The following is a 27,049-nucleotide window of genomic DNA, read 5'->3' as shown; positions in this document are numbered from 1 at the left end:
GGGTGACCTCAGAGTAGAGTCACACTGATCCCCTGTGTGGAAAGAAGACAGTTGGGGTGGTTTGAACACCTTGTCAGGATGCCCGCAGGCATCTCAAGTGTTTCAAGCACAATCCACTAGAATGAGACCTAAGGCCAGATCCAGGATACACAGAAGAGATTATATTTCTCTGCTTACCTTGAAAGAGCAGAATGAGTTCGAGACTATTGCAGAGGATAGGTAAAGATGGACTACTCTGCTCAGCTTTCTACCTCTACAATTCTCATCAGGGCAAGAGGTTTAAAAAATGGATGGATGGATGTCTGAAGAACATGAGTCCTAGCATAACATCACAGGGACTGAATCCTGATACAGACAATGTCAGAACAATTGTATAAATGACAATGCCAGAAGACAAGCAATAATTATAGAGGTTTCAGAAATGATGCAATAACATGAAAAGTTTATACCTAATGTGTGAGATACCTATATGTTTAGGAAAGTTGTCAAAACAAAGCACAGCCTTCAAGTAGTTAGAAACAAGAAAACAGTTTTGAAATACTCAAAAAGGTGTTACAGAAGCACTGACATTAAAATACTAAGACAAATAAACCAGCTTTTTTCAAGTAGATATCATTTAGAATGGGAAGGATCTGTGACCTTAGAAGAGAATAGGCCATTTGCCTAGTTGTGAGTTAAGTGTTGATTTTTTTTACTGATGTTTCTGTATTCATTTATTAAAATGCTTGAGAAAGCCAGCCAAATAAAAATTGCTTCTTGCTCATATAGTTAGACTATATGTATCATTTTACAGTAGTCTAGTAATGCTACATTATTGGCTGTTCCAAAAGGTCAGTTCAAAGTTTTTTTTTTACTGTATTTTGAAATAAGAATGTTCTTAACTGCAAAACTTCTCCCTGGGTCTGTCATCTTTCCAACTTCAGGTTACTGATTGTTTTTATGGACTTTTTCTTGACTCTTCCAGCTTTGTAGATACAAGAATGGACAACCTTCTTCTTCCAGTGTACCACCATCCTCTCACCACGAGGTGGCAGCATACGCCAATTGTTTGAGATTGTAAAGTTTAAAATTATAAAGACCTGCAGTAAAACCTCTAACCACCCTCATGCCTTCCCTATTATATTTACAATTCTCTCTGCCCTACACTACATATTCTGTGGACTTTTGCACCTCTTTTTCATTTTTTCCATCCAATAGTCCCATACTTATACCTTTGCAATTTTTTAAATAAGAAAGTTCTAAACTGCCTACCTTCTCCCTGGCTGTAGCATTTTCCAACTTCAGGTCACTGATTGTTTTTCGGGACTTTTTCTTGGGTCTTACCACTCTGTAGATTCAAGTCACCACGAACCTTTTTCTTCCAGTGTACCGCCATCCTCTCACCACTAGATGGCAGCATACACCCACTGATTTTGACTGTAAAGTTTAAAACAAAAAAGACCTGCAGTAAACCCTCTAACCAGCCTCATGCCTTACGTATTGTATTTATAATTTTCTCTGCCCTACACTACAGATTCTGGGGGTTTTCCACCTCTTTCTCATTTTCCCTCCAATAATCCCATAGGTATCCATTTGCAATTTTTGAAATAAGAAAGTTCTAAACTGCATACCATCACCCTGGCTGTAGCACTTTTCCAACTTCAGGTCATTTATTGTTTTTCTGGACTTTTAATTGGCTCTTCCTGCTCTCTAGATTTGGGTCTCGACAAAACTTCTTCTTCCAGTGTACCACCCTACTTTCCCCAGTAAGTGGCAGCATACACCCATTAATTGTGAGTGTAAAGTTTAAAAGAAAAGAGACCTGCAGTAAATCCTCTAACCAGCCTTACACCTTACGTATTGTATTTATAATTCTCTATGCCCTACACTACAGATACTGTGGACTTTTTTACCTCTTTCTCATTTTATTCCCTTGAATAATCCCATATGTATACTTGGCCAATTTTTGAAATAAGAAAGTTCTAAACTGCATGCCTTCTCCCTGACTGTAGCACCTTTCCAACTTCAGGTCATTGATTGTTTTTCTGGACTTTTAATTGGCTCTTCCTGCTCTTGACATTCAAGTCTTGATGAACATTCTTCTTCCAGTGTACCACCCTCCTTTCTCCAATTTTTCTCCCCTACACTACAGATTCTGTACACTTTTCCACCTCTTTCTCATTTTATCCCTCCAACAATCCCACATGTATACCTTTGCAATTTTTTTTAAATAAGAAAGTTCTAAACTGCATACCTTCTCCCTGGCTGTAGCATCTTTCCAACTTCAGGTCACTGATTGTTTTTCTGTACATTTTCTTGGCTATTCCCACTCTGTAGGTTCTAGCCTCAATGAACCTTCTTCTTCCAGTGTACCACCCTCCTCTTACCACTAGGTGGCAGCATACACCCATTGATTTTGACTGTAAAATTTAAAACAAAAAATACATGCAGTAAATCTTCTAACCAGCCTCATGCCTGATGTATTGTATTTATAATTCTCTTTGCCCTACGCTACAGATTCTGTTGACTTTTCCACCATTTTTTCATTATTTCCTCTACAATAATCCCATATGTATACGTTTACAATTTTTGTAATAAGACAGTTCTAAACTGCAGACCATCTCCCTTGCTGTAAGACTTTTCCAACTTCTGGACACTGATTTTTTTTTGGACTTTTTCTTGGCTCTTTCCCCTCTGTAAATTCGAGTCTCGATGAACATTCTTCTTCCATTGTACCACTCTCCTCTCACCACTAGGTTGCAGCGTACACCCATTGATTGTGATTCTCTCTCTGCCCTACACTACAGATTCTGCAGACTTTTCTACCTCATTCACATTTTTATCCCTCAAATATTCCCAGATGTATACTTTGGCAATTTTTGAAATATGAAAGTTCTAAACTGCATACTTTCTCCCTGGCTGTAGCACCTTTCCAACTACAGGTCACTGATTGATTGTTTTTTTGGACATTTTATTGGCTCTTTCTGCTCTGTAGATTAGAGTAAGGATGAACCTTCTTCTTCCAGTGTACCACCCTCCTCTCGCCACTAGGTGGCAGCATGCACCTACTGATTGTGACTGTAAAGTTTAAAACAAAAAAAGATCTGCAATAAATCATCTAATCAGCCTCATGCCTTACATATTGTATTTATTATTCTCTCTGTCCTACACTACAGATTCCGCAGACCTCTATGTCATTTTTTCCCTCCAATAATCCCATATCTATGCCTTTGCAATTTTTAAAATCAGAAAGTTCTAAACTGCATATCTTTTTCATACCTGTAGCACCTTTCCAACTTCAGGTCACTGATTTTTTTCAGGACATTTTCTTGGCTCTTGCTACTCTGTAGATTTGAGTCTTCTTCCAGTGTACCACCCTCCTCTCACCACTAGGTGGCAGCATACACTAACTGATTTTGACTGTAAAGTTTAAAACAAAAAAGACCTGCAGTAAACCCTCTAACCAGCCTCATGCATTAGTATATGTCCTACACTACAGATTCTGGGGGTTTTCCACCTCTTTCTCACTTTTTTCCTCCAATATTCCCATAGCTATCCATTTGCAGTTTTTGAAATAAGAAAGTTCTAAACTGCATACCCTCACCCTGGCTGTAGCACTTTTCCAACTTCAGATCACAGATTTTTTTTGGACTTTTTCTTGGCTCTTCCCGCTCTGTAGATCCGAGTCTCGACAAACCTCATTCCAGTGTACCACCCGCCACTCGCCACTAGGTGGCAGCATACACCATTGATTGTGCCTGTAAAGTTTAAAATAAAAGAGACCTGCAGAAAATCCTCTAACCAGCCTTATGTCTTACGTATTGTATTTATAATTCTGTATGCCCTACACTACAGATACTGTGGACTTTTTTACCTCTTTCTCATTTTATTCCCTCAAATAATCCCATATGTATACTTTTCCAATTTTTGAAATAAGAAAGTTATAAACTTCATACCTTCTCCCTGGCTGTAGCATTTTCCAACTTCAGGTCAATGACTGTTTTTCTGTACTTTTTCTTGGCACTTCCCGCTCTGAAGGTTGAAGCCTTGATGAACTTTCTTCTTCCAGTGTACCACCCTCCTCTCACCACTGGATTTTAACTGCAAAATTTAAAACAAAAAAGACCTGCAGTAAATATTCTAACCAGCCTCATGCCTGACGTATTGTATTTGTAATTCTCTTTGCCCTACACTGCAGATTCTGTTGACTTTTCCACTTTTTTTTCATTATTTCCTCTACAATAATCCCATATGTATACCTTTGCAATTTATGTAATAAGACAGTTCTAAACTGCAGACCTTCTCCCTTGCAGTAAGACCTTTCCAAGTTCAGGACATTGATTTTTTTTTTAATTTTTCTTGGATCTACCTGCTGTGTAGATTTGAGTCTAGATGAACCTTCTTCTTCTATTGTACCACCCTCCTCTCGCCACTAGGTTGCAGCATACACCCATTGATTGTGACTGTAAAGTTTAAAACAAAAAAAACTTGCAGCAAATCCTCTAACCAGCCTCATGCCTTATGTATTGTATTTATAATTCTCTCTGCCCTACACTACAGATTTTGTGGACTTTTCTACTTCTTTCTCATTTTTCCCCTCAAATAATTCCATTTGCATGCTTTGGCGATTTTTGAAATAAGAAATTTCTACACTGCATACCCTCTCCCTGGCTGTAGCACTTTTCCAACTTCAGGTGACAGATTGTATTCTGGACCTTTTCTTGTCTCTTCCTGCTCTGTAAATTCGAGTCTCGAATAACCTTCTTCTTCCAGTGTACTACCCCCCTCTTGCCACTAGGTGGCCACATACACCCACTGGTTGTGACTGTAAAGTTTAAATCAAAAAAGACCTGCAATAAATCTTTTAACCAGCTTCATGCCTTACGTTATCTATTTATGATTCCCTCTGCACTACACTCTGGAGTCTTTGGACTTTTCCACTTCTTTCTCATTTTTCCCTCCAATAATCCCATATGTATACCTTTACAGTTTTTGAAATAAGAAAGTTCTAAACTGCATACCATATCCCTGGCTAACATCTCGCCACTAGGTGGCAGCATACACCCATTGATTGTGACTGTAAAGTTTAAAACAAAAAAGACTTGCAGTAAATCCTCTAACCAGGCTCATGCCTTGCATATTGTATTTATAATTCTCTCTCTCTGCCTTAGACTACAGATTCTGCAGACTTTTCCACCTCTTTCTCATTTTTTTTCACTTGAATAATCCAAGATGTATACTTTTGCAATTTTTGAAATAAGAAAGTTCTAAACTGCATACCTTCTCCCTGGCTGTAGCACCTTTCCAACTTCAGGTCACTGATTGTTTTTCTGGACTTTTTATTGACTCTTCCAGCTCTGTATATTTGAGTCTTGATGAAACTTTTTCTTACAGTGTTCCACCCTCTTCATGCCACTAGGTGGCAGCATGCATCCACTGATTGTGACTGTAAAGTTTAAAACAAAAAAGACCTGCACTAATCCTCTAACCTACCTCATGCCTTATGTATTGTATTTATAATTCTCAGTGACGTACACTATAAATTCTAAAAATACTTTTCCAGCTCATTCTCATTTTTTCCTCCAATAATCCCATATCTATACCTTTGCAATTTTTTAAATAATAACTGCATATCGTTTCCCTGTCTGTAGCACCTTTCCAACTTCAGGTCACTGATTTTTTTTCTGAACTTTTTCGGGGCTCTTCCAATTCTGTAGATACAAGACTTGACAACCTTCTTCTACCAGTGTACCACCCTCCTTTCACCACTAGGTGGGAGCATACACCCACTGATTGTGACTGTAAAGTTTAAAACAAAAAAGACCTGCAGTAAATCCTCTAACCAGCCTCATGCCTTACATATAGTATTTATAATTCTCTTTGTCCTACACTACAGATTCTGTGAACCACCTCTTACTCATTTTCTTTCCAATAATCCCATATGTATACCTTTGCAATTTTTGATGTAAGAAAGTTCTAAACTGCATATCTTCTCCCTGCCTGTAGCACCTTTCCAACCACAGGTCACTGATTGTTTTTCTGTACTTTTTTTGGTTCTTCCCACTCTGTAGATTTGAGTCTTGATGACCCCTTTTCTTCCAGTGTATCACCCTCCTCTCGCCACGGTGTGACAGCATGCACCCACTGATTGTGACTGTAAAGTTTAAAACAAAAAAGACATGCAGTGAATCCTCTAACCAGCCTCATGCTTTATGTATTGTATTTATAATTCTCAGTACTGTACACTATAAATTCTGCAAACTTTTCCAGCTCTTTCTCATTTTTTCCCTCCAATAATCCCATATCTTTAACCTTTGCAATTTTTAAAATAAAAACTGCATATATTTTCCCTGTCTGTAGCACCTTTCCAACTTCAGATCACTGAATATTTTTCTGGACTTTTTCTTGGCTCTTCCAACTCTGTAGATACAAGACTTGACAACCTTCTTCTTCCATTGTATCACTCTTCTTTTGCCACTAGGTGGGAGCATACACCCACTGATTGTGACTGTAAAGATTAAAACAAAAAATACCTGCAGTAAATCATCTAACCAGCCTCATGCCTTACATATAGTATTTATAATTCTCTTTGCCCAACACTACAGATTCTGTGGACCACCTCTTACTCATTTTTCTTTCCAATAATCCCAGATGTATACCTTTGCAATTTTTGATGTGAGAAAGTTCTAAACTGCATATCTTCTCCCTGCCTGCAGCACCTTTCCAACCACAGGTCACTGATTGTTTTCCTGGACATTTTTTTGGCTCTTCACGCTCTATAGAGTCGAGTCCTGATGACCATTCTTCTTCCAGTGTAATACTGTCTTCTCACCACTGAGTGGCAGCATGCACCCACTGATTGTGACTGCAAAGTTTAAAACAAAAATGACCTGCAGTAAATCCTCTAACCGGCCTCATGCCTTATGTATTGTATTTATAATTCTCTCTGCCCTACACTACAGATTCTGCAGATTTTTCTACCTCTTTCTCATTTTTTCCCTCCAACAATCCCAAATGTATATATTTGCAATTTTTGAAATAAGAAAGTTCTAAACTGCATGCCTTCTTCCTGGCTATAGCACCTTTCCAACTTCAGGACACTGATTGTTTTTCTGGACTTTTTCATGGCTTTGCCCACTCTGTAGACTCAAGTCTCCACCAACCTTCTTCTTCCAGTGTACCACCCTCCTCTCGCCACTAGGTGGGAGCATACAGACATTGATTGTGACTGTAAAGTGTAAAACATAAAAGACCTGCAGTAAATCCTCTAACAACCCTCATGCCTTAAGTATTATTTTTATAATTCTCTTTGCCCTACATTAAATATTCTGTGGACTTTGACACCTCTTTTTCATTTTTTCCATCAACAGTCCCATATGTATACTTATAGGGTGGCCACGGTGGTGCAGCAGTTAGCGTTGCCACCTCACAGCAAGAGGTTCTCCAGTTTGACTCTTGGCTGGGGTGCCTTCTGTGTGGAGTCTGAATGTCCTCCCTGTGGTCACGTGGGTTTCCTCTGGGTGCTCTGATTTCCTCACACATCCCAAAGACATGCAGTAGGTGGATTGGACACTCTAAAATTGGCCCTAGGTGTGAGTGTGTGCATGTGTGTGCCTTCTGTGGAAGGTTGGGCACCAGGCTGGCAACTCAACACTGTAAAACTCCACTGCCAATCATGAGCAGACAGATGATCTGCTGTGGTGACCCCTAACCGGGAAAAAGCTGAAAGAAGAAGTCCCATATGTATACTTTTGAAATTTTTGAAATAAGAAAGTGCTAAACTGCATGCCTTATTCCTGGCTGTAGCACTCCTACAACTTCAGGTCACTGATTGTTTTTCTGGACTTTTTTTGGGGTTTTACCACTCTGTAGATTCAAGTCTCCACGAACCTTTTTCTTCCAGTGTACTACCCTGTTCTTGCCACTAGGTGGCAACATACACACATTGTTTGTCACTTTAAAGTTTAAAACAAAAAAGACCTGCAGTAAATCCTCTAACCAGGCTCATGCCTTCCATATTGTATTTATAATTCTCTCTCTGCCATACACTACAGATTTAGCAGACTTTTCCACCTATTTCTCATTTTTTTCCCTCGAATATTCCCAGATGTATACCTTGGAAATTTTTAAAATACGAAAGTTCTAAACTGCATACTTTTTCAATGGCTGTAGCACCTTTCCAACTTCAGGTCACTGATTGTTTTTCTGGACATTTTATTAGCTTTTCACACTCTGTAGATGCGAGTCTGGATTAACCTTCTTCTTCCAGTGTACCACCCTCCTCTCACTACTAGGTGACAGCATGCACCCACTGATTGTGACTGTAAAGTTTAAAGACCTGCAGTAAATCCTCTAGTCAGCCTCATGCCTTTCATATTGTATTTCTTATTCTCTCTGCCCTGCACTACAGATTCTGTGGACTTTTCCACCTCTTTGTCATTTTTCCCTCCAATAATCGCATATCTATACCTTTGCAATTTTTAAAATAAGAAAGTGCTAAATTGCATATCTTTTCCATAGTTGTAGCACCTTCCAACTTCAGGTCACTGATTATTTTTCTGGACTTTATCTTGGCTCCTCCCACTCTGTAGATTCGAGTCTCGACATACCTTGTTTTGGGAGTGTACCACCCTCCTCTCACCAATAGGTGGCAGCATGCACCCACTGATTGTGACTGTAAAGTTTAAAACAAAAAAGACCTGCAGTAAATCCTCTAACCAGCCTCATGCCTTAAGTATTGTATTTATAATTCTCTCTGCCCTACACTACAGATTTGGTGGACTTTTCCTCCTCTTTCTCATTTTTTCCTTCCAATAATCCCATATGTTTACATTTGCAATTTTTGAAATAAGAATGTTTTAAACTGCAAACCTTCTCCCTGGCTCTGACACCTTTCCAACTTCAGGTTACTGATTGTTTTTCTGGACTTTTTCTTGACTCTTCCAGCTCTGTAGATACAAGAATGGACAACATTCTTCTTCCAGTGTACCTCCCTCCTCTCACCACTAGATGGGAGCATACACCCCTTGATTGTGACTGTAAATTTTAAAACAAAAAAGACCTGCAGTAAATCCTCTAAGCAGCCCCATGCCTTACGTATTGTATTTATAATTCCCTCTCCTCTACACTACAGATTCTGTAAACTTTTCAACCTCTATCTCATTTTTTCTATCCAATAATCCCATATGTATACCTTTGCAATTTTTGAAATAAGAAAGTTCTAAACTGCATACCTTCCTCCTCACTGTAACACCTTTAAAACTTCTGGTCACTAAGTACTTTTCTGGAATTTTTCTTAGCTCTTCCTGTTCTGTAGATTCATGTCTCCATGAACCATCTGCTTCCAGTGTACCACCATCCTGTCATCAGTAGATGGCATCATACACCCATTCATTGTGACTCTAAAATTTAAAACAAAAAAAAACCTGCAGTAAATCTTATAAGGAGTCCCATGCCTTATGTATTATATTTACAATTGTCTCTGCCCTACACCACATGTTCTGTGACTTTTCCAGCTATTTCTCATTTTCTCCCTCCAATAATCCCATATGTATACCTTTGCAGTTTTTGAATTTAGAAAGCTCAAAACTGCATACCTTCTCCCTGGCTGTAGCACCTTTCCAACTTCAGGTCGCGCATTGTTTTTCTGTACTTTTTTTTTGCTTTTCCCATTCGTTAGATTCAAGTCTCGATGAACCTTGTTTTTCCAGTGTACCACCATTCTCTCACCACTAGGTGGCAGCATAACCACTTGTTTGTAACTGTAAAGTTTAAAATTATAAAGTCCTGCAGTAAAACCTCTAACAACCCTCATGCCTTACCTATTATATTTATAATTCTCTCTGCCCTACATTACATATTCTGTGGACCTTTACTTCTCTTTTTTCATTTTTTTCCATCCAATAGTCCCATATTTATACCTTTGCAATTTTTGAAATAAGACAGTGCTAAACTGCATACCTTCTTCCTGGCTGTAGCAACCCTCCAACTTCAGGTCACCTATTGTCTTTCTGGACTTTTTCTTGGGTCTTACCACTCTGTAGATTCAAGTATCCATGAACCTTTTTCTTCCAGTGTACCACCCTGCTCTTGCCACTAGGTGGCAGATACACTCACTGTTTGTGATTGTAAAGTTTAAAAAAAAGACCTGCAGTAAATCCTCTAACCAGGCTCATGCCTTCTATATTGTATTTATAACTATCTGTCTGTCCTACACTACAGATTCTGCAGACTTTTCCACCTCATTCTCATTTTTATCCCTCAAATATTCCCAGATGTATAATTGGCAATTTTTGAAATGTGAAAGTTCTAAACTGCATACTGTCTCCCTGGCTGTAGCACCTTTCTAACTTCAGGTCACTGACTGATTTTTGGACATTTTATTGGCTCCTTCCACTCTGTAGTTTCGAGTAAGGATGAACCTTCATCTTCCAGTGTACCACCCTCCTCTCGCCACTAGGTGCAGCATACACCCATTGATTTTGACTGTAAAATTTAAAACAAAAAAGACCTGCAGTAAATCTTCTAACCAGCCTCATGCCTGAAGTATTGTATTTATAATTCTCTTTGCACTACACTACAGATTCTGTTGACTTTTCCACCTTTATTTATTATTTCCTCTCCAATAATCCCATATGTATACCTTTGCAATTTTTGTAATACGACAGTTCTAAATTGCAAACCTTCTTCCTTGCTATAAGACCTTTCCAACTTCAGGACACTGATTTTTTTGGACTTTTTCTTGGCTCTTCCCGCACTGTAGATTTGAGTCTCGATGAACCTTCTTCCACTCTACCACCCTCCTCTCACCACTAGGTTGCAGTGTACACCCATTGATTGTGACTGTAAAGTTTAAAACAAAAAAGACTTGCAGCAAATCCTCTAACCAGCCTCATGCCTTACATATTGTATTTATAATTCTCTCTGCCCTACACTAGAGATTTTGTGGAATTTTACACTTCTTTCTCATTTTTCCCTCGATTAATCCCATTTGGATATTTTGGTGAGTTTTGAAATAAGAAAGTTTTCAACTGCATACCTCTCCCTGGCTGTAGCACCTTTCCAACTTCAGGTCACTGACTGTTTTCTGGACCTTTTCTTAGCTCTTCCCGCTCTGTGAATTCGAGTCTCAACGAACCTTCTTCTTCCTGTGTACTACCCTCCTCTTACCTCTAGGTGGCCACATACACCCACTGGTTGTGACTGTAAAGTTTAAATCAAAAAAGACCTGCAATACATCTTCTTACCAGCCTCATCCCTTACGTTATCTGTTTATGATTCTCTCTGCACTACACTCCAGATTCTTTGTACTTTTCCACCGCTTTCTCATTTTTCCCCTCCAATAATCCCATATGTAAACCTATGCAATTTTTGAAATCATTAAGTTACAAACTGCATACCTTCTGCCTGGCTGTAGCACCTGTCCAACATCAGGTCACTGATTGATATTTTTTTGAACATTTTATTGGCTCTTTCAGCTATGTAGATTTGAGTAAGAATGAACCTTCTTCTTCCAATGTATCACCCTCCTCTCACCACTAGGTGACTGCATGCACCCACTGATTGTGACTGTAAAGTTTAAAACAAAAAAGACCTGCAGTAAATCATATAATCAGCCTCATGCCTTACATATTGTATTGAAAACATCCCATTTAGACCTATTATATCAGCTAGGATGTCCAAAACAGAAAATATATATATATGGTTAGACAAGACATTAAATCCAATAGTTCAAAATTCCAAATATTATTTGAGAGATTCCTGGCATTTATTGGAAATTTTAAGGAATTATTCGATCGAGAGTGAAGATTTAAACTTTGGGACATTAGATGTCAAGAGTCTTTACACTTCCATAGACCAGCAGGTAGGGATAGAATACATGAGAGAATATTTGTGTAAAAATTCTACCTTTACAAGCACAAAAATAAACACTTGTTGTACCCTTATGGAAATTATATTAGAAAACAATTTTTTCATTTTCAACAAAAAAATGTACCAGCAGACATCAGGAGTAGCCATGGGTGCTAGAGTGGCTCCGGCGTTTGCGAACATTGTAATGGCAAACTGGGAGCAAAAATATTTAGAAACTCATCCAAATTATTCTAAGGCTAGATTATACTATAGATTTATAGATGACCTGATTTTTTTGTGGTCAGGAGATAACTTAGAATTTAAGGAATTTGTTAAGGACCTTAATAATACCACTTCCTTTTTGTTTTTCAAAATAGGAGAGTTTGGTAAAATAATAAATTTTTGGACATTAATATGGAAATCAACGATGAGAACAGAAGATTTTCTAGTAAAATTTACAGAAAACCTTACTTCGCAAATCAATATTTGCACAATGACAGCTTGCATCCGGTCCATATGAAGAAGGGGGTCATCAAAGGACAGTACATAAGATTGAGTAGGTTAACATCAGATGATGATACATTCTTAAAAGAAGGAAAAATTTTGAATAGGTTATTTCAAAAAAGAGGTTATAATAACAAGTGGATTAACAAAATAGAAAAAGAAGTTTTGATGTTGAGGAAAAATGTGGCAAGACCAATATTACAGTCCACAGAAATTATGGTAGAAGCTGGAAATTTGTGTGAATATAGTTGCACAGTAGAAAACAAAGATGACTATCGAATATCTTTTCCCATTCCGATAGTGGATGAAATGTGGACAATAAAAAACATAATAATAGAAAATCGGAACATCATTCTGGGGAATAAAGACCTAGTTGACATTTTAGGTTTAAGTCCCAAATTTACTTATAAAAAGATTTCTAACATCAAAAGCATGTTAGAATTTCGTGGAGAAATGAAAAAGCCATCTAGGGCATGCACAATTAAAAAGGGAACTTACAGTTGTAACAACTGTAGGCAGTGTAGGTTCATTTCTAACACTTCTTTCATTACAATAGGCCTATTTAATGAAACATTTTGGGCTAAGAATTATTTTAATTGTAATAGTGAACTACTAGTTTACGCAGCGAGATGTGTGACATGCAGACAATATTATATTGGTAAAACCAAAAGAACTCTAAAAAGACGCATATATGAACACAACTTAGCTATAAAGAAGAAAGATAAATTCAACGCTTTGTTTAGGCATTCTATTACTTGTGAAGAATTTAAAAAGTTTGAATTTTTTGTTTTAGATAGTGTAGAAAAAACTAGTTTGAATGGGGACTTAAATAATATCCTAGAATGCAAAGAAGCATATTGGCAGCTCTATTTGGGAGCTGACAAATTCCCTGGATTGAATGACACAATAAATTTAAAATGTTTTTTAATGTACAGATAAAAACATTTTTAAAGTAAAGACTATCATTATAGATTACTATGTATATTTGCACATTTATAGATACATTTTTTATAAAGAATTTTATGTGTAAAGACAAATTGTATTATTAGTATATAGTTTTAGAAAAAACATGTATTATATAGCATTTCATAAAATAATTGTTTAATTATGATGTAAGTTCCTGTTGTGGGGTATAAAAGGAAGTAACTAAGTAAATCAATTGTTTCTGAGGAAGGTCACAAAATAAAGTAGTGACTGAAAGCGCTAAACTTGGTGTGGATTATTTCTCTGAGCTGTTTGGGACACTGGCACCTCTAAACTTCTGTTTTTTGACTGTAAAGTTTAAAACAAAAAAGACCTGCACTAATCCTCTAACCTACCTCATGCCTTATGTATTGTATTTATAATTCTCAGTGACGTACACTATAAATTCTAAAAATACTTTTCCAGCTCATTCTCATTTTTTCCTCCAATAATCCCATATCTATACCTTTGCAATTTTTAAAATAATAACTGCATATCGTTTCCCTGTCTGTAGCACCTTTCCAACTTCAGGTCACTGATTTTTTTTCTGAACTTTTTCGGGGCTCTTCCAATTCTGTAGATACAAGACTTGACAACCTTCTTCTACCAGTGTACCACCCTCCTTTCACCACTAGGTGGGAGCATACACCCACTGATTGTGACTGTAAAGTTTAAAACAAAAAAGACCTGCAGTAAATCCTCTAACCAGCCTCATGCCTTACATATAGTATTTATAATTCTCTTTGTCCTACACTACAGATTCTGTGAACCACCTCTTACTCATTTTCTTTCCAATAATCCCATATGTATACCTTTGCAATTTTTGATGTAAGAAAGTTCTAAACTGCATATCTTCTCCCTGCCTGTAGCACCTTTCCAACCACAGGTCACTGATTGTTTTTCTGTACTTTTTTTGGTTCTTCCCACTCTGTAGATTTGAGTCTTGATGACCCCTTTTCTTCCAGTGTATCACCCTCCTCTCGCCACGGTGTGACAGCATGCACCCACTGATTGTGACTGTAAAGTTTAAAACAAAAAAGACATGCAGTGAATCCTCTAACCAGCCTCATGCTTTACGTATTGTATTTATAATTCTCAGTACTGTACACTATAAATTCTGCAAACTTTTCCAGCTCTTTCTCATTTTTTCCCTCCAATAATCCCATATCTTTACCTTTGCAATTTTTAAAATAAAAACTGCATATATTTTCCCTGTCTGTAGCACCTTTCCAACTTCAGGTCACTGAATATTTTTCTGGACTTTTTCTTGGCTCTTCCAACTCTGTAGATACAAGACTTGACAACCTTCTTCTTCCATTGTATCACTCTCCTTTCACCACTAGGTGGGAGCATACACCCACTGATTGTGACTGTAAAGATTAAAACAAAAAAGACCTGCAGTAAATCATCTAACCAGCCTCATGCCTTACATATAGTATTTATAATTCTCTTTGCCCAACACTACAGATTCTGTGGACCACCTCTTACTCATTTTCTTTCCAATAATCCCAGATGTATACCTTTGCAATTTTTGATGTGAGAAAGTTCTAAACTGCATATCTTCTCCCTGCCTGCAGCACCTTTCCAACCACAGGTCACTGATTGTTTTCCTGGACATTTTTTTGGCTCTTCACGCTCTATAGAGTCGAGTCTTGATGACCATTCTTCTTCCAGTGTAATACTGTCTTCTCGCCACTGAGTGGCAGCATGCACCCACTGATTGTGACTGCAAAGTTTAAAACAAAAATGACCTGCAGTAAATCCTCTAACCGGCCTCATGCCTTACGTATTGTTTTTATAATTCTCCGTGCCCTACTCTACAGATTCTGCAGATTTTTCTACCTCTTTCTCATTTTTTTCCCTCCAACAATCCCAAATGTATACATTTGCAATTTTTGAAATAAGAAAGTTCTAAACTGCATACCTTCTCCCTGGCTTTTGCACCTTTCCAACTTCAGGTCAGTGATTCTTTTTCTTTACTTTTTCTTGGCTCTTCCCGCTCTGTAAATTCAAGTCTCAATTAACCTTCTTCTTCTAGTGTACTACCATGCTCTTGTGACTAGATGGCATCACACACCCATTCATTGTGACTGTAAAGTTTAAAACAAAAAAGACCTGCAGTAAATCTTCTAACCAGTCTCATGCCTTAGGTATATTATATTTATAATTCTCTCTTCCCTACACTACATAATCTGTGACGTTTCCAGCTCTTTCTCATTTTTTTCCCTCCAATAATCCCATATGTATACCTTTGCATTTTTTGAAATAAGAAACTTTTAAACTGCATACCTTCTCCCTGGCTGTAGCACCTTTCCAACTTCATGTCACTGATTGTTTTTCTTTACTTTTTCTTGACTCTTCCATCTCTGTAGATTCGAGTCTCGATGAACCTTCTGCTTCCAGTGTACCACCATCCTCTCACCACTAGGTGGCAGCATACATCAATTGTTTCTGTCTATAAAGTTTAAAACTATAAAGAACTGCACTAAATCTTCTAACCAGCCTCATGCCTTACGTATCGTATTTATAATTCTGTCTGCCCTACACTACAGATTCTGTGGACCTTTCCACCCCTTTTTCATTTTTCCTGTCCAATGGTCCCATATGTATACCTTTGCAATTTTTGAAATAAGAAAGTGCTAAACTGCATGCCTTCTTCCTGGCTGTAGCACCTTTCCAACTTCAGGACACTGATTGTTTTTCTGGACTTTTTCATGGCTTTGCCCACTCTGTAGACTCAAGTCTCCACCAACCTTCTTCTTCCAGTGTACCACCCTCCTCTCGCCACTAGGTGGGAGCATACAGACATTGATTGTGACTGTAAAGTGTAAAACATAAAAGACCTGCAGTAAATCCTCTAACAACCCTCATGCCTTAAGTATTATTTTTATAATTCTCTTTGCCCTACATTAAATATTCTGTGGACTTTGACACCTCTTTTTCATTTTTTCCATCAACAGTCCCATATGTATACTTATAGGGTGGCCATGGTGGTGCAGCAGTTAGCGTTGCCACCTCACAGCAAGAGGTTCTCCAGTTTGACTCTTGGCTGGGGTGCCTTCTGTGCGGAGTCTGCATGTCCTCCCTGTGGTCATGTGGGTTTCCTCTGGGTGCTCTGATTTCCTCACACATCCCAAAGACATGCAGTAGGTGGATTGGACACTCTAAAATTGGCCCTAGGTGTGAGTGTGCGTGTGTGTGCCTTCTGTGGAAGGTTGGGCGCCGGGCTGGCAACTCGACACTGTAAAACTCCACTGCCAATCATGAGCAGACAGATGATCTGCTGTGGTGACCCCTAACCGGGAAAAAGCTGAAAGAAGTCCCATATGTATACTTTTGAAATTTTTGAAATAAGAAAGTGCTAAACTGCATGCCTTATTCCTGGCTGTAGCACCCCTACAACTTCAGGTCACTGATTGTTTTTCTGGACTTTTTTGGGGGTTTTACCACTCTGTAGATTCAAGTCTCCACGAACCTTTTTCTTCCAGTGTACTACCCTGTTCTTGCCACTAGGTGGCAACATACACACATTGTTTGTCACTTTAAAGTTTAAAACAAAAAAGACCTGCAGTGAATCCTCTAACCAGGCTCATGCCTTCCATGTTGTATTTATAATTCTCTCTCTGCCATACACTACAGATTTAGCAGACTTTTCCACCTATTTCTCATTTTTTTTCCCTCGAATATTCCCAGATGTATACCTTGGAAATTTTTAAAATACGAAAGTTCTAAACTGCATACTTTTTCAATGGCTGTAGCACCTTTCCAACTTCAGGTCACTGATTGTTTTTCTGGACATTTTATTAGCTTTTCACACTCTGTAGATGCGAGTCTGGATTAACCTTCTTCTTCCAGTGTACCACCCTCCTCTCACTACTAGGTGACAGCATGCACCCACTGATTGTGACTGTAAAGTTTAAAGACCTGCAGTAAATCCTCTAGTCAGCCTCATGCCTTTCATATTGTATTTCTTATTCTCTCTGCCCTGCACTACAGATTCTGTGGACTTTTCCACCTCTTTGTCATTTTTTCCCTCCAATAATCGCATATCTATACCTTTGCAATTTTTAAAATAAGAAAGTGCTAAATTGCATATCTTTTCCATAGTTGTAGCACCTTCCAACTTCAGGTCACTGATTATTTTTCTGGACTTTATCTTGGCTCCTCCCACTCTGTAGATTCGAGTCTCGACATACCTTCTTTTTCCAGTGTACCACCCTCCTCTCACCAATAGGTGGCAGCATGCACCCACTGATTGTGACTGTAAAGTTTAAAACAAAAAAGACCTGCAGTAAATCCTCTAACCAGCCTCATGCCTTAAGTATTGTATTTATAATTCTCTCTGCCCTACACTACAGATTTGGTGGACTTTTCCTCCTCTTTCTCATTTTTTCCTTCCAATAATCCCATATGTTTACATTTGCAATTTTTGAAATAAGAATGTTCTAAACTGCAAACCTTCTCCCTGGCTCTGTCACCTTTCCAACTTCAGGTTACTGATTGTTTTTCTGGTCTTTTGTCTTGACTCTTCCAGTTCTGTAGATACAAGAATGGACAACCTTCCTCCAGTGTACCGCCCTCCTCTCGCCACTAGATGGGAGCATACACCCCTTGACTGTGACTGTAAATTTTAAAACAAAAAAGACCTGCAGTAAATCCTCTAAGCAGCCCCATGCCTTACGTATTGTATTTATAATTCCCTCTCCCCTACACTACAGATTCTGTAAACTTTTCAACCTCTATCTCATTTTTTCTATCCAATAATCCCATATGTATACCTTTGCAATTTTTGAAATAAGAAAGTTCTAAACTGCATACCTTCCTCCTCACTGTAACACCTTTAAAACTTCTGGTCACTAAGTACTTTTCTGGAATTTTTCTTAGCTCTTCCTGTTCTGTAGATTCATGTCTCCATGAACCATCTGCTTCCAGTGTACCACCATCCTGTCGTCAGTAGATGGCATCATACACCCATTCATTGTGACTCTAAAATTTAAAACAAAAAAAAAAACCTGCAGTAAATCTTATAAGGAGTCCCATGCCTTATGTATTATATTTACAATTGTCTCTGCCCTACACCACATATTCTGTGACTTTTCCAGCTATTTCTCATTTTCTCCCTCCAATAATCCCATATGTATACCTTTGCAGTTTTTGAATTTAGAAAGCTCAAAACTGCATACCTTCTCCCTGGCTGTAGCACCTTTCCAACTTCAGGTCACGCATTGTTTTTCTGTACTTTTTCTTTGCTTTTCCCATTCGTTAGATTCAAGTCTCGATGAACCTTGTTTTTCCAGTGTACCACCATCCTCTCACCACTAGGTGGCAGCATAACCACTTGTTTGTAACTGTAAAGTTTAAAATTATAAAGTCCTGCAGTAAAACCTCTAACAACCCTCATGCCTTACCTATTATATTTATAATTCTCTCTGCCCTACATTACATATTCTGTGGACCTTTACATCTCTTTTTTCATTTTTTCCATCCAATAGTCCCATATTTATACCTTTGCAATTTTTGAAATAAGACAGTGCTAAACTGCATACCTTCTTCCTGGCTGTAGCAACCCTCCAACTTCAGGTCACCTATTGTCTTTCTGGACTTTTTCTTGGGTCTTACCACTCTGTAGATTCAAGTATCCATGAACCTTTTTCTTCCAGTGTACCACCCTGCTCTTGCCACTAGGTGGCAGATACACTCACTGTTTGTGACTGTAAAGTTTAAAAAAAAGACCTGCAGTAAATCCTCTAACCAGGCTCATGCCTTCTATATTGTATTTATAACTATCTGTCTGTCCTACACTACAGATTCTGCAGACTTTTCCACCTCATTCTCATTTTTATCCCTCAAATATTCCCAGATGTATAATTGGCAATTTTTGAAATGTGAAAGTTCTAAACTGCATACTGTCTCCCTGGCTGTAGCACCTTTCTAACTTCAGGTCACTGACTGATTTTTGGACATTTTATTGGCTCCTTCCACTCTGTAGTTTCGAGTAAGGATGAACCTTCATCTTCCAGTGTACCACCCTCCTCTCGCCACTAGGTCGCAGCATACACCCATTGATTTTGACTGTAAAATTTAAAACAAAAAAGACCTGCAGTAAATCTTCTAACCAGCCTCATGCCTGAAGTATTGTATTTATAATTCTCTTTGCACTACACTACAGATTCTGTTGACTTTTCCACCTTTATTTATTATTTCCTCTCCAATAATCCCATATGTATACCTTTGCAATTTTTGTAATACGACAGTTCTAAATTGCAAACCTTCTCCCTTGCTATAAGACCTTTCCAACTTCAGGACACTGATTTTTTTGGACTTTTTCTTGGCTCTTCCCGCACTGTAGATTTGAGTCTCGATGAACCTTCTTCTTCCATTGTACCACCCTCCTCTCGCCAATAGGTTGCAGCATACACCCATTGATTGTGACTGTAAAGTTTAAAACAAAAAAGACTTGCAGCAAATCCTCTAACCAGCCTCATGCCTTACATATTGTATTTATAATTCTCTCTGCCCTACACTAGAGATTTTGTGGAATTTTACACTTCTTTCTCATTTTTTCCCTCGAATAATCCCATTTGGATATTTTGGTGAGTTTTGAAATAAGAAAGTTTTCAACTGCATACCTCTCCCTGGCTGTAGCACCTTTCCAACTTCAGGTCACTGACTGTTTTCTGGACCTTTTCTTAGCTCTTCCCGCTCTGTGAATTTGAGTCTCGACGAACCTTCTTCTTCCTGTGTACTACCCTCCTCTTACCTCTAGGTGGCCACATACACCCACTGGTTGTGACTGTAAAGTTTAAATCAAAAAAGACCTGCAATACATCTTCTTACCAGCCTCATCCCTTACGTTATCTGTTTATGATTCTCTCTGCACTACACTCCAGATTCTTTGTACTTTTCCACCGCTTTCTCATTTTTCCCCTCCAATAATCCCATATGTAAACCTATGCAATTTTTGAAATCATTAAGTTACAAACTGCATACCTTCTGCCTGGCTGTAGCACCTGTCCAACTTCAGGTCACTGATTGATATTTTTTTGAACATTTTATTGGCTCTTTCAGCTATGTAGATTTGAGTAAGAATGAACCTTCTTCTTCCAATGTATCACCCTCCTCTCGCCACTAGGTGACTGCATGCACCCACTGATTGTGACTGTAAAGTTTAAAACAAAAAAGACCTGCAGTAAATCATATAATCAGCCTCATGCCTTACATATTGTATTTATTATTCTCTCTGTCCTACACTACAGATTCCATGGACTTTCCTACCTCTATGTAATTTTTTCCCCTCCAATAATCCCATATCCACACCTTTGCAATTTTTAAAATAAGAAAGTTCTAAACTGCATATCTTTCCATACCTGTAGCACCTTTCCAACTTCAGGTCACTGATTTTCTTCTAGACATTTTCTTGGCTCTTCCTGCTCTGTAGATTCGAGTCTCGTTGAACCTTCTTCTTCCAGTGTACAATGCTCCTCTCACCACTAGGTGGCAGCATGCACCCACTGATTTTGACTGTAAAGTTTAAAACAAAAAAGACCTGCAGTAAACCCTCTAACCAGCCTCATGCCTTATGTATTGTATTTATAATTCTCTCTGCCCAACACTAGAGATTCTGGGGGGTTTCCACCTCTTTCTCATTTTTTCCCTCCAATAATCCCATAGCTATCCATTTGCAATTTTTGAAATAAGAAAGTTTTAAACTGCATACCCTCACCCTGGCTGTAGCACTTTTCCAACTTCAGATCACAGATTTTTTTTTGGACTTTTTCTTGGCTCTTCCCACTCTGTAGATTCGAGTCTTGACAAACCTTCTTCCAGTGTACCACCCCCCACTCACCACTAGGTGGCAGCATACACCATTGATTGTGCCTGTAAAGTTTAAAACAAAAGAGACCTGCAGTAAATCCTCTAACCAGCCTTATGCCTTATGTATTGTATTTATAATTCTCTATGCCCTATACTACAGATACTGTGGACTTTTTTACCTCTTTCTCATTCTTTTCCCTCGAATAATCACATATTAATAGTTTGCCAATATATGAAATAAGAAAGTTCTAAACTGCATACCTTCTCCCTAACTGCAGCACCTTTCCAACTTCAGGTCACTGATTGTTTTCTGGACCATTGCTTGGCTCTTCTCGCTCTGTAAATTTGAGTCTCGACGAACCTTCTTCTTTCAGTGTACTACCCTTCTCTTGCCAGTAAGTGGCCACATACACCCACTGGTTGTGACTGTAAAGTTTAAATCAAAAAAGACCTGCAATAAATCTTCTAACCAGCCTCATGCCTTACGTTATCTATTTATGATTCTTTCTGCACTACACTTCAGATTCTTTTTACTTTTCCACCGCTTTCTCATTTTTTCCCCTGCCAATTTTTGAAATAAGAAAGTTCTAAACTGCATACCTTCTCCCTGACTGTAGCACCTTTCCAACTTCAGGTCACTGATTGTTTTACTGCACTTTTAATTAGCTCTTCCTGCTCTGTAGATTTGAGTCTCAACAAACCTTCTTCTTCCAGTGTACCACCCTCCTTTCCCCACTAGGTGGCAGCATACACCCATTGATTGTGAGTGTAAAGTTTAAAGCAAAAGAGACCTGCAGTAAATCCTCTAATCTGCGTCATGGCTTACGTAAGAAATGTATAATTTTTCTCCCCTACACTACAGATTCTGTACTCTTTTCCACCTCTTTCTCATTTCTTCCCTCCAACAATCCCATATGTATACATTTGCAATTTTCTAAATAAGAAAGTTCTAAACTGCATACCTTCTCCCTGGCGATAGCACCTTTCCAACTTTAGGTCACTGACTGTTTTTTGGTACATTTTCTTGGCTCTTCCCACTCTGTAGGTTCGAGTCTCGATGAACCTTCTTCTTCCAGTGTACCACCCTACTCTCGCCACTAGGTGGCAGCATACACCCATTGATTGTGACTGTAAAATTTAAACAAGAAAGACCTGCAGTAGATCCTCTAACCAGCCCCATGCCTGACGTATTGTATTTTTAATTTTCATTGCCCTACACTACAGATTCTGTTGACTTTTCCACCTCGTTTTCATTTTTTCCTCTCCAATAATCCCATATGTATACCTTTGCAATTTTTGTAATAAGACAGTTCTAAACTGCAGCCCTCCTCCCTTCCTGTAGCACCTTTCCAAATTCAGGTCACTGATTTTTTTTTTGGACTTTTTCTTGGCTCCTCCCACCCTGTAGATTCGTGTCTCCATGAACCTTCTTCTTCCATTGTACCACCCTCCTCTCACCATTAGGTGGAAGCCTAAACCATTGATTCTGACTGTAAACTTTAAAACAAAAAATACCTGGAGTAAATCCACTAACCAGCCTCATACCTTATGCATTTTATTTATAATTTTCTCTGCCCTACACTACAGATTCTGTAGACTTTGCCACCTCTCTCTTTTTTTCCCTCCTATTTTCCCATATGTTTACCATTGCAGTTTTTGAAATAAGAAAGTGCTAAACTGCATGCCTTCTCCCTGGCTGTAGCACCTTTCCAACTTTAGGTCAGTTATTTTTTTTCTGGACTTTTTCTTGGCTCTTCCCACTCTGTAGACTCAAGTATCGACGAAGCTTCTTTTCCAGTGTACCACCCTCCTCTTGCCACTAGGTGGCAACATACACGCACTGATTGTGACTGAAAAGTTGAAATCAATAAAGACCTGCAGTAAATCTTCTAACCAGCCTCATGCCTTACGTAATCTATTTATGATTCTCTCTGCACTACACTGCAGATTCTGTGGACTTTTCCACCTCTTTCTCATTTTTCCCCCTCCAATAATCCCATATGTAAATCTATGCAATTTTTGAAATAATAAAGTTCTAAACTGCAGAACTTCTCCCTGGCTGTAGCACCTTTCCAACTTCAGGTCACTGATTGTTTTTCTGTACTTTTTCTTGGCTCTTCCTGCTCTGTAGGTTAGAGTCTCAATGAACCTTCTTCTTCCAGTGTACAACCCTCCTCTCGCCACTAGGTGGCAGCATGCACCCACTGATTGTGACTGTAAAGTTTAAAACAAAAAAGATCTGCACGAAATCCTGTAACCAGCCTCATGCCTTACATTTTGTATTTCTAATTCTCTCTGCCCTACACTACAGATTCTGCAGACTTTTCCACCTCTTTCTCATCTTTTCCTTTCAATAATCCCATATCTATACCTTTGCAATTTTTAAAATTAGAAAGTTGTAAACTGCATATCTTTTCCCTGTCTGTAGCAGCTTTCCATCTTCAGGACACTGATTGTTTTTCTGTATTTTTCTTGGCTCTTCCACTCTGTAGATTCATATCTCGACGAAATTTCTTCTTCCAGTGTACCACCCACCTCTCAAAACTAGGTGGCAGCATACACCCATTCAATGTGACTACAAAGTTTAAAATAGAAAAGATTTGCAGTAAATACTCTAACCAGCCTCATGCCTTACATATTGTATTTATAAGTCCCTCTGCCCTACACTACATATTCTGTGGAACTTTCCACCTCTTTTTCATTTATTCTGTCGAATAGTCCCATATGTATACCTTGCAATTTTTGAAATAAGAAAGTGCTAAACTGCATGCCTTCTCCCTGGCTGTAGCACCTTTCCAACTTTAGGTCACTGATTGTTTTTCTGGACTTTTTCTTGGCTCTTCCACTCTGTAGATTTGAGTCTCAATGAACCTCCTTCTTGCAGTTTACCACCCTCCACTCACCTCTATTTGACAGCATAAACCCATTGATTTTGACCATAAAGTTTAAAACAAAAAAGACCTGCACTAAATCCTCTAACCAGCCCCATGCCTTATGTATTGTTTTTATAATTCTCACTGCCCTACACTACAGATACACCCATTGATTGTGACTGTAAAATTTAAACAAGAAAGACCTGCAGTAGATCCTCTAACCAGCCCCATGCCTGACGTATTGTATTTTTAATTTTCATTGCCCTACACTACAGATTCTGTTGACTTTTCCACCTCGTTTTCATTTTTCCTCTCCAATAATCCCATATGTATACCTTTGCAATTTTTGTAATAAGACAGTTCTAAACTGCAGCCCTCCTCCCTTCCTGTAGCACCTTTCCAAATTCAGGTCACTGATTTTTTTTTGGACTTTTTCTTGGCTCTTCCCACCCTGTAGATTCGGGTCTCCATGAACCTTCTTCTTCCATTGTACCACCCTCCTCTCACCACTAGGTGGAAGCCTAAACCATTGATTCTGACTGTAAACTTTAAAACAAAAAATACTTGGAGTAAATCCACTAACCAGCCTCATATCTTATGTATTTTATTTATAATTTTCTCTGCCCTACACTACAGATTCTGTAGACTTTCCCACTTCTCTCTTTTTTTCCCTCCTATTATCCCATATGTTTACCATTGCAATTTTTGAAATAAGAAAGCGCTAAACTGCATGCCTTCTCCCTGGCTGTAGCACCTTTCCAACTTTAGGTCACTGATAGTTTTTCTGGACTTTTTCGTGGCTCTTCCGCTCTGTAGATTCGAGTCTTAATGAACCTTCTTCTTCCAGTATACCACCCTCCACTCACCTTTATTTGACAGCATACACCCATTGATTTTGATTATAAAGTTTAAAACAAAAAAGACCTGCACTAAATCCTCTAACCAGCCCCATGCCTTATGTATTGTTTTTATAATTCTCGCTGCCCTATACTACAGATACTGTGGAATTTTTTACCGCTTTCTCATTTTTGCTCCCTCAAATAATCCCATATGTATACTTTGCCAATTTTTGAAATAGGAAAGTTCAAAACTGCATACCTTCTCCCTGACTGTAGCACCTTTCCATCTTCAGGTCACTGATTGTTTTTCTGCACTTTTAATTGGCTCTTCCTGCTCTGTAGATTTGAGTCTCAACAAACCTTCTTCTTCCAGTGTACCACCCTCCTTTCCCCACTACATGGCAGCATACACCCATTAATTGTGAGTGTAAAGTTTAAAGCAAAAGAGACTTGCAGTAAATCCTCTAATCAGCGTCATGGCTTACGTAATGAATTTATAATTTTTCTCCCCTACACTACAGATTCTGTACACTTTTCCACATCTTTCTCATTTCTTCCCTCCAACAATCCCATATGTATACATTTGCAATTTTCTAAATAAGAAAGTTGTAAGCTGCATACCTTCTCCCTGGCTGTAGCATCTTTCCAACTTCAGGTCACTGATTGTTTTTCTGTACTTTTTCTTGGCTCTTCCCGCTCTGTAGGTTCGAGTCTCGATTAACCTTCTTCTTCCAGTGTACTACCATACACTCGCCACTAGGTGGTAGCATACACCCATTGATTGTGACTGTAAAATTTAAACAAAAAATACCTGCAGTAGATCCTCTAACCCGCCCATGCCTGACATATTGTATTTTTAATTTTCATTGCCCTACACTACAGATTCTGTTGACTTTTCTACCTCATTTTCATTTTTCCTCTCCAATAATCCCATATGTATACCTTTGCAATTTTTGTAATAAGACAGTTCTAAACTGCAGCCCTCCTCCCTTCCTGTAGCACCTTTCCAAATTCAGGTCACTGATATTTTTGGACTTTTTCTTGGCTCTTCCCGCTCTGTAGATTCGGGTCTCGATGAACCTTCTTCTTCCATTGTACCACCCTCCTCTTGCCACTGGGTGGCAGCCTAAACCATTGATTCTGACAGTAAACATTAAAACAGTAAATACCTGGTGTAAATCCTCTAACCAGCCTCATGCCTTACATATTTTATTTATATTTTCTCTGCCCTACACTACAGATTCTGTAGACTTTGCCACCTCTCTCTATTTTTTCCTTCCAATTATCCCATATGTTTGCCACTGCAATTTTTGAAATAAGAAAGTTCTAAGCTGCATACCTTCTCCCTGGCTATAGCACCTTTCCAACTTCAGATCAATGATTGTTTTTCTGGACTTTTTCTTGGCTCTTCCCACTCTGTAGACTTGAGTCACGACAAACCTTCTTTTTCCAGTGTACCACCCTCCTCTCACCACTAGATGGCAGCATACATCCATTGTTTGTGACTCTAAAGTTTAAAACAAAAAAGACCTGCAGTAAATCCTCTTACCAGCCTCATGCCTTACGTATTGTATTTATAATTCTCTCTCTCCCCAACACTGCAGATTCTGTACACTTTTCCTCCTCTTTCTCATCTTTTCCCTCCAACAATCCCGTATGAATACCTTTGCAATTTTTGAAATTAGAAAGTTATAAACTGCATATGTTCTCCGTGGCTATAGCACCTTTCCAACTTCAGGTCACTGATTCTTTTTCTCTACTTTTTCTTGGCTCTTCCAACTCTGAAGATTCGTTTCTGGATAAACCTTCTTGTTCCAGTGCAACACCCTCCTCTCGCCACTAGGTTGCAGCATACACCCATTGATTGTGACTGTAAAGTTTAAAACAAAAAAGACTTGCAGCAAATCCTCTAACCAGCCTCATGCCTTACGTATTGTATTTACAATTCTATCTGCCCTGCACTACAGATTCTGTGGACTTTTTCACTTCTTTCTCATTTTTTCCCTCGAATAATCCCATTTGGATACTTTGGCAATTTTTGAAATAAGAAAGTACTAAATTGCATACCCTCTCCCTGGCTGTAGCACCTTTCCAACTTCAGTTCACTGATTGTTTTCAGGACCTTTTCTTGGCTCTTCCAGCTCTGTAGATTCCAGTCTCGATGAACCTTTTTCTTCCAGTGTACCACCTTCCTCTCACCACTAGATGGCCGCATATACCCATGAT

This window comes from Protopterus annectens, chromosome 8.part0 (assembly GCF_019279795.1).
Source record: "Protopterus annectens isolate FY-2018-M chromosome 8.part0, PAN1.0, whole genome shotgun sequence".
Lineage (NCBI taxonomy): Eukaryota > Metazoa > Chordata > Ceratodontiformes > Protopteridae > Protopterus > Protopterus annectens.
This window is presented reverse-complemented; position numbering follows the sequence as displayed.